A 10,321-nucleotide genomic window follows, 5' to 3' on the forward strand; every position below is an offset into this window, starting at 1 on the left:
CGGCGTCCGTCCTGCATACCCCCCGGTCACGATACTTCTTTGCAATAATTTCTTTGTGCAGTGCCACGAAAGGATCTACCTCGTCTAGGTGTTGTAGCACTACCAAGTTTGCTCTGTCAAAGTCGTTGCATCGATCTGAGTATGCCACGTGCAGTTCCCTGTGACCGTTGCAGTGACCATCTCCTTCGAGCCTCCCATCGTGCTTGTTAACGGGAAAACCAACACTAACACCAGGCGGCTGGTCGACGCCATATAGAAACTTCTCACAAAAAGAGATGCACTCTTGTGCCAAATAGCCCTGGACGATGCTTCCATCCGAACGGGACATGTTACGAACGAATCCTTTGATGATCCCATTCATCCTCTCAAATGGCATCATGTTGTGCAGGAATGACGGCCCCAGGTCTATTATGTCATCCACAATATGGACACACAGATGCACCATCACGTCAAAGAACGCGGGGGGGAAGTACATCTCAAGCTCATTCAGTATCACAACGATCTCTTCCTGTAGCCTTTGGAGCTGCTTCACACTGATCGACTTTCGAGAGATGACGTCGAAAAAGTTGCAGAGACCAATAAGCGTGTCACGGATGTGTCTGTCCATTATCCCTCTAAGGGCAACAGGTAGTATCTGCGCCATCATCACATGACAGTCATGAGACTTCATCCCTCTGAACCTTTTCTTGTCCGTGTCTAGATATCTGCTTATCTTGCCACAGTAACCCGAACTAACTTTGACTCCGGCAAGGCACTTAAAGAAGGCATTGATCTCAGCTTGACTTAAGGTGAAGCAAGAAGGGGGGCAATAATCCTATTTCTTTATTTTCTTGCCCTTCTTCTCCCGTGCCTCTGTCTCCGTCTCTGTCTCGTCTGACATTTTACGGGGCGGCATGTGCAGATCTTCCCTAATTTTCAAATCTTGCAAGTCTTTTCTTGCCTTTGGCCCATCCTTGGTCTTATCCGGCATGTTCATCAGTGTTGCGAGCAAGCTCTCAAGGACATTCTTACAGATATGCATTTGATCAAGGCAATGAGGTGTATCGAGTTTGTGCCAGTACTCCAAGTCCCAGAACACAGACCTCGTCGTCCATACCTTCAGCAGCGGCTCCGGCGCCTTTCTCATCGTCTTTCCCGGCGCGGGGCACTCCTTCCAAATTTTCAACAGCTCATCGATTTCGACACCGCTCTGCTTACGTGGAGGTCCTCGATGCTCAGTGTGACCATTGAATAGATCTCCACGGTTTCTCCACGGGTCGTCATGTTCAAGCCATCTTCGATGCCCCATTTACACGATTTTCTCGGACCCGCCATCTTTCCTTGATGTTAGCTACTAAGACGTCGTCTCATCCATGCACCGCGTGCATCCGCAATATCCATGGCACACCTAGCCTGCCACATATCCGTAACTGAGATAGTCCTGCACTGTCGTGATCAGTGCGGCTCTCATGTTGAAATACTCACCTTTGCCGGCGACCCATGTCTTGCCCGGTGTTTTCCATAACGTGTCTAACTCCTCTTGAAGTAGCCCCAGATACAAATTAATATTATTTCCTGGTTGTTTCGTCCCTTGAATAAGCATGCTCATGTGAATGTACTTCGACTTCATGCACAACCAGGGGGGAGGTTGTACATCCATACAAACACGGGCCATGTGCTATGGTTGGTGTTCTGGTTGCCAAACGGATTCATGCCATCGGTACACGCGCCGAGCACGATGTTCCTTGCATCACATTCAAAATACCGATAGAAGATGTTCAACGCTCTCCATTGGCTTCCATCCTTCACGTGTCTCAGCTTCGGATCATCTCCATCGTCGGGGTTCTTCCTCTCCGCGTGCCAGCGCATTCGCTTTGCTTCCTTGGGATCTACAAAATACCTCTAGAGATGGGGAGTGATCGGTAAGTACCATACAACTTTCTGGGGACATTTCTTCCCGGCCTTCTTGTATCGAGAAGCATCGCACACCGGACAGCTTGTTTTTTCCGCGTGCTCCTTCCGATAAATTATGCAATCGTTGATGCATGCATGGTATCTAACGTGTGGCAGATCAAGAGGGCACACGATCTTCTTGGCCTCATCAACACTAGTAGGACATAGATTACCCGCGGGAAGAACATCCTTTAGGTACTTGAGATGCTCATCGAGGCTAGTGTCGGTCCATTTGTTTTTAGCCTTCGTCTTCAGGAGTTGGGCCACGGGTGGGTAAAGGTGGTGGGTTGGTGCGGGTTAGCAGTAGCGCGGGAGAAGAAATGCGCTGCTGCTAAAGAATTAGCAGCAGCGCGCTTTGGGCCACGGCGCTACTGCTAACAGTGACAAAAACATTTGCTAATTTGAAATGTAGCAGCAGCGATCCTAGTAAAAGCGCGCTACTACTACATCCGTAGCAGTAGCGCGGTTCGGGCCACGGCACTACTGCTAAATGGAGCTCGGTGAACACCGCCGGTGGATATTTGTAGCAGCGCGGTTTACACAAAGCGCGCTACTGCTAAAAACTTATCAGCAGCGAGTTTCCTGCACACTCGTTACTACTAATCAGCAGCAGCGCTCCTTTTTGAGCCGCGCTGCTGCTAAGATTCTATGTATAGGCTTTTCCCTAGTAGTGTAAGTGAGGCCCGTGTGCACGGGGTCCCGATGGCCCGTGTGCACGGGGTCTCCAGTGAGCCGACGAACTGCTCGGATCCCGTGGTGAATTCCAAGTTTGTGGCCAAATTCGAACAGTGGAAGGGTGGGGATGAAGGTGGAGGGGTAGATCCACTTGCCAAACACCAAATTCGTGGATCAAAACAACCAAATCTCACAAGATCAACAAATTGCAAGAAAAAAAATTGGGGCTATTTTTGGTGGAGATTTTCGGATTAGGACGAAAAACAACAAAATCAATCTAGAAAGTGGAAGGTAGGGACTCCAAGGTGTGAATCAACGTGGCTCATGATACCAAGATGATGTAGGGTAGAACCCTAGGATGGATCTTTTCACATTCGGAGGAGTAGACTTTGACGATCCGACTATGTACGTGCGATGACATCGCGCCTTAGCAATCGCTAAACCAACTCCAAGAGGTTATTGACCACGCCAGAGCACAATCAAGCTGACCACGAGGGTCTATTTCCTGCGAGCAAACAAAGAACAAGCAAGAAACTGAGATTGCAATCTAGATATTGCGAATATAAGATGAAAGCTTTATTGATCAAGATCGGGTTCTGTGACGTCTTGGCCCAAAGAATTTGTTATACATTCTGATCATGAATCTTTGAAACATATTAAAAGTCAAGCTAAACTGAATCGTCGACATGCTAAATGGGCTGAATTCATTGAGACTTTCCCTTATGTCATTAAACACAAGAAGGGTAAGAAAATATTATTGCTGATGCATTATCTCGTCGCTATACTATGCTTTCACAACTTGACATCAAAATATTTGGTTTGGAGACCATCAAAGATCAACATGTATAATGCTGATTTTAAAGATGTATTGCAGAATTGTAAAGAAGGAAGAACATGGAACAAGTTCGCCGTTAATGATGGATTTCTGTTCTGTGCTAACAAGCTATGCATTCCAGGTAGCTCCGTTCGTCTATTATTGTTGCAGGAGGCGCATGGAGGAGGATTAATGGGACACTTTGGCGTGAAGAAGCTGGAGGATATATGATGTAGGGTAGAACCCTAGGATGGATCTTTTCACACTGGGAGGGGGAAAAGGAGAGAAACAGCAAGAACACAAAGAGGCAATCACTCCAACAATTCCTGATTACACATCCACTAGGGTAACAACACAAGATCCACAAGTCACAAACACAATCAAAGGAAAGATACAATGGCAAAGTTCATCCCAAATCCAAGGGAGATGGGGTCTTGAAGGTAGTCTTCTCCTTGCGGAGGTCCTGAAATCCACAAGGATTCTTCCCTAGGGGGTCTTGATCCTCCAAGAGGGAAGGTGAAGGAGCAAAGCTCACAAATATCTCATCTAATACTTTACTACCCCTAAACATGGTCCTTGGTACGGAATATATAGCCTTGGGGTCAAAGGAGATGAAGAAGGGCCGAAGAAGCAATCTCAGCCGGCCATCCTGGGAGGCCCATGCGCACGGGGTAAGTTGGGCCCGTGCGCACGAGGGTGCCGTGGGCATGGTACAGGCCCGTGCGCATGGGGAGCTCCAGCGTCAACTTCTTGGGAGGCCCGTGGGCACGGGGTCTCGGTGGCCCGTGCGCACGAGGTCGCCTGGAGCTTCCTGTGCTGCTGCTGTTGTCCTTCTTCTTGGTTCGCACAGCCTTGGGTTGGTCCTCCTTCTCCTTTGTGATGCTCCTGAGCTTCTTGGTGATGTTCCTCTTCATACCTAAGGAGGCATAGCATATCTTGGTGAGGTAGTAAACATATTCCATTTGTGTCCATATGCAAGTCTAGTAGGAAGGAGTTCACCTTGGTTTCCAAAGCACGTGCTCTAGCTCTTGTCATGGGTCCTCGTGGGGTTGGATGTGTCGGTGTAGAGTCCATGGGGATGATGGAAGGATGCTCCGCATCAATATACTTGCTACACATTTCTTTTGACCAAAGTTGAGATGGGATGTTGAGCGTTTTGTTGCTCGCTGCACTAGATGTCAAAAAGCTAAGTCACGACTCAATCCTCATGGTGTATATATGCCTTTGCCTGTAACTAGTGTTTCTTGGGAGGATATATCTATGGACTTTGTTTTAGGTTTACCTCAAACAAACAAGGGAAGGGATAGCATATTTGTTGTCGTGGATAGATTCTCGAAAATGGTGCAGTTTATACCATGTCATAAAAGCGATGATGTTGTTAATGTTGCCGATTTGTTCTTTCGTGAAATTATTCGCTTGCATGGTGTGCCAAATACTATTGTTTCAGATCGTGATACTAAATTTCTTAGCCACTTTTTGAGATGTTTATGGGCTAAGTTGGGGACCAAGCTGCTTTTTAGTACTACTTGTCACCCCTAAACTGATGGACAAACTGAAGTAGTCAATAGAACATTGTCTACTATGCTTAGGGTTGTTTTGAAGAATAATAAGAAAATGTGGGAGGAATGTTTGCCTCATATTGGATTTGCTTATAATCGTTCATTGCATTCTACTACTAAGATGTTCCCTTTTGAAATTGTGTATGGTTTCCTACCTCGTGCACCTATTGATTTGTTGCCTCTTCCATCTTCAGAGAAGGTTAATTTTGATGCTAAACAACATGCTGAATTGATTTTAAAAATGCATGAGTTAACTAAGGAAAATATCGACCGTATGAATGCTAAATATAAACTTGCTGGAGATAAGGGTAGAAAACATGTCGTGTTGGCACCTGGAGATCTTGTTTGGTTACATTTGCGTAAGGATAGATTTCTTGATTTGCGCAAATCAAAGCTAATGCCATGTGCTGATGGTTCTTTTAAGGTGTTAGAGAAAATAAATGATAATGCATATGAACTTGAGCTGCCTGCGGATTTTGGGGTTAGTCCCACTTTTAACATTGCGGATTTGAAGCCTTATATGGTTGACGAAGATGAGCTTCCGTCGAGGACTACTTCATTTCAAGAAGGGGAGGATGATGAGGACATCAATACCATTGTTACGCTCACAGCCCCTGCTGCTATACATACTGGACCAATTACTAGTGCTCGCGCACGCCAATTAAAGTACCAGGTACTTTCGTTTCTTGGTAATAATTCTAATGTTCATGAGAATATGATGCTGCCTAAATTGGATACATTTGTTTTGCTTACAAATGAAGGGCCTAGCTTGGAGAAGGATAGACATTGGAGCAAGAACAAGCATGGAGATGATGGCATGCGCAAGAGGAACAAGAACGGAGTTACACGTGATGATTTCAGGACGTTGAAGCCACCATAATGAGTGCATGAAGCCTTGGACGAAATATACAAGATGCTACTTTATAAATTTCGTCCAGAGGCTATTCTAGGTGCTGCGTCACCTTATTATTGGGCCTGGCCCATGTAATTTGGAAATACATAAGTATAAGCTCTTTTTAGAGTCTGTATGTGTGGGGAAACAAGAGATGGGGTTGGTTTTGGACCCCTCAACCAAGGGCCACGAAATTTCCCCCTCTTCCTCCCTATATACATCCCTTAGGGCACCGTTTAGACTTTGGGTTTTGTTTAGATTAAAAGTTCGCCATAGCTGCAACTCGCGTACTTCGTTTGTGTTCAACGACCAGGCCAAGACATCACAGAACCCCATCTTGATCAATAAAGCTTTCATCTTATATTCGCAATATCCAGATTGCAATCTAAGTTTCTTGCTTGTTCTTCGTTTGCTCGCAGGAAATAGACCCTCGTGGTCAGGTTGATCATGCTCCGGCGTGATCAATAACCTCTAGGAGTTGGTTTAGCGATTGCTAATGCGCGACGTCCTCGCACGTACGTAGTCGATCATCAAAGTCTACCCCTCTCAAAATGATAATCACCTTCTCATTGAAAGATGGGACACCTTTGCCTCTATCACAGCGTGAGAACTTGTGAACAGAACTCGAAACTCTAAAGGAGTAGATAATAAGACCAGCAACTAGACACGACGATGCAACTGCAATTTCCATAATGCAAAACACTAAAAAGATTATGCAAAGGCTCAGATTGGTTCAGATATGATGAACTAACCCTAAAAATTTTTGGCTTTTCGTGAGCTGTATGATGTAGGGCGGAACCCTAGGTCCGGTCTTTCACATTTGGAGAGGATCCCTACGAGGAACACGAAGAACGCGTGGAGGGGAACGAGGGAAATCACGGGGAAACGCAAGAGAAAACACTCAGCCAACGCGAATATGATCACACATGTGCTAGATCCAAGAAACACAAAGAGATACACGGTCCAAATCCAACAAAGGACGATACAAGTGGTGGTAGTTCATCTCCGAGAGGAGGTCCTGAATCCACAAGGGATCTTCCCGTAAAGGGGTCTTGAATCTAGGTGGATCTTCTCCGAAGAGGCCGCGTGATGTAGGGCGGAACCCTAGGGGCCGATCTTTCACGTTTGGAGAGGATCCCTACGAGGAACACGAAGAACGCGCGGAAGAACATGAGGGAAAACACAAGGGGAAAACAAGAGAAACACTCAACCAACGATAATATGATCACACATGTGCTAGATCCAAGGAACACAAAGATATACATGATCCAATTCCAACAAAGGATGATACAAGTGGCGGTAGTTCATCTCCAACAAGAGGTCTTGAATCCTTGAGGGGTCTTCCCGTAAAGGGGTCTTGAATCCATGGTGGATCTTCTCCGAAGAGGACGTGGTCTCTCACGAGGAGGAGATCCGTATGGATGAGCAAAGCTCTATCTCAAATGAGCTTATCATTTGCTAACCCTAACTAGGAGGAGGTGGGGGACTATATATAGTGCTAGCCCACGAATGGGTAAGTGAGAGGGGGATACATGGGCCCTTGGCCCGTTCTCTGCGCACAGGCAGGTGCCGGATGTCCGGGCTGGGGGCCGGATGTCCGGCGGCTCAAGAAGAGCCGGATGTACGGGCTTCGGCCGGATGTCTGGGCTGGAGTGGCCGATTCTTCTGCTCTCTGGATGGCGTGCGCCGGATTTCTGGGCAGGCGCCGGATGTCCGGCCCGTCGCGGGGCGCCGGATGTCCGACCGCTATAGAGTCGCGTGGCTTCTATCTCTCTCTAGTCTTCTTCTGGTTGGTGGCGCTGGATGTCCGGGCTCCAGCCGGATGTCCAGCCGCTGTAGCTGCTGACACTTCTTCCTTCTCCTTCCTTTGCTTCCGTGCACACTTGGCCTTGGTCCTTGGGTTCTCCATGGTCTCCTCGGGTGTACCTGAGTATGCACACGGTCCGCGCTTGAAGTAGGAACCATGTCTCACGCGAATGGAAAGGGGAAGCATTTAGGAACGGGCTCACCTTGTGTCCAATGGCGCATAGTCGAGGTCTCATCTTATGTATCCTTGGGGCTTGGGGAGTAGTTGGAGTGTACATGGGGATGAACGTGGGATGCTCCGCATCATCTCTCCCCCGTTGGGAAAGATCCGACCTCGGATCGTGATCCTCATCACCATGGAAACGGTTGTCATGGACGAACTTGTAGTTGGATGGAGTAGAAGGCATGACGCAATCCAAGTACTCCAATGTGTCTCCGGTATGTGGTACATGCAAAATGAGCAAACACAAGCGACACTCAGAAATACAATGGTTAGCACACATAAAGTGTCCATCAAGTAAGTATGAGTCCGTGCGGCAAGATTGTTCATGGCAAAGTGCATGAAGCTTATCAAGATGATATAGAATGATATGCAAAGCATTCATGGGATAATTAGCATGGTGCACAAAGCGAAAAATTCTACCATTGTACAAATGATGTCATAGAGAGACGGTTTACCAAGAGCATGAACATGGTAAATGGTGCTCAATGTGATTATGTTGTCATGCAATTGATGATGGGAAATATGATCATGATGTATGAATATGCCAGCAAGGAAGATCACAACAAATTTGCTAAGCAAATGCACAAGCTCATATATCATGAATGACATGGAAATAGATGTAACAAGACAAGCATAATGTGAGTCAATCCATGCATGGGGTGCAACTTGTGGTGAGTATGATATGTCCATCGAGCATGACATGTATGAGCACAATCAACAAATATGGAGGTGTTGGTGTACCAAAGGTCGATGTCGAGGCATGAGTGGACTTCCGAAGGTGCATCCAATAAGTGCGAGCGCTCCTCAATGTGAAGGTCCATGTAGCCAATCTCCAATGTCGCTCCTACGTTCACGAGATGTATCATGTAGACAACAAGAAGGAAACAACAATGAAAGAGTGATCCATCCAATATGCGTATTTGAGGATGGCTCAAAGAGAATGAGTTCACCTTTATGAGAATGTCGAAAATGTTGTTGTCGCACATCATGTAGACCTTTGCATGACCAATATGGCTCATGATGGTACCACCTTGTGAATCCTTCAAAATGAAAGAACATGACAAACACTCCGAAAAACAAATGAGGTTAGCGGAAGTGCAAAACCTATCATGCGTGTGGTAAGATACCAAACAAGTGTATGCATCATGCTCATCATAAGTAAGTACAAGGGAGCATTTCATAGTATGGAGGCATATGATGCGGGAACAACCAAATACAAGATGCTCAATCAAACAAGCATGCATCACAAGTAAAGTGTCAAAGTTTCCAAGATCAATAGCATAGTATGGTTGCACTCAATACAAGTGGATATGAAGGAGGCAACTAATGGACACAAGAGACAATGATCAAGATATATCATGTGAGAGGCATGGACATATATGTCATCAACCCAAGAAAGCGAGTAAGAGTGGAACATGGGTGATGCAACCAAGCAAGCAATCATAGCAATCAAGTCAAGCAAGCTAGTAGTGTGAAGATGCAACATACTAGGAGGAATCATGGCAAGCATGTCATTAGTGCAAATAGTGTGCATGAATAACTCACATGTTATAGCACAAGCATGAAAGCAAGATATGAGGAAAGTAGGTTCATGGTGTTGGCAACAAGTCCTATGTAAATAGAAATATAACATCATGACTCTCCCAACACAAGAATCAACAATAGCATGAGGCACATGATAAACATGGCAAAAGCAACAAGGATCTCCACCAAGCATGCAAATACACATAGGAATATCATAATGATGCATCATGGGTAAATGCAAGCAAGGGTCACAATTGCATGGCAAATTCATGTAAAGAGGCCTAACATGCAAAGTGAACACGATAGTATGGGCATAAGGTGACAAGTGGTAGATAGCCCATAGCCGTGTGAGAGCCAAGTAAAGAGATGCGCATAGTCCTTGCGCGAAGGGAACGGTGGTAAGGATAGTCCACGGGATCCCAAGTCATCGTTGCTCTCAAGAGCTCATTTCGTCAACTCTTGGGATTGAGAGGTTGACGAGTATATGTGAGTACCTACACAAAACAAAGGCAAAAGAAAAATTGTGTGTGTGGTATATGTACACATCATCCATCATGATGCGCATGCTCATGTGTCGGTTAGCACAAAATATCAAATGCTCAAACAAATGAGATGCGTGATATTGAAACATGTCATCCATCATGAGAGGTTTGTTATTATGTATAGCATAATGGAGACTCAAATTGTGTAATGCATCACGAGCAATATCTAGAGCATTGTTATTCATGGAATGCATATGGTGTACACTATCATGGGAATCATGCAAAGTATGAAATGCATCAAGATATCCTAATATGTATGAAGAAACTATGGGGGTCTCCTCATGAGTATTAATGGAAACATCACATGGAGAATATTGACAACATCCAAAAAAATGCATATTCGAAACAATGTGA

Source organism: Triticum dicoccoides, chromosome 3B (assembly GCF_002162155.2).
Source record: "Triticum dicoccoides isolate Atlit2015 ecotype Zavitan chromosome 3B, WEW_v2.0, whole genome shotgun sequence".
Lineage (NCBI taxonomy): Eukaryota > Viridiplantae > Streptophyta > Magnoliopsida > Poales > Poaceae > Triticum > Triticum dicoccoides.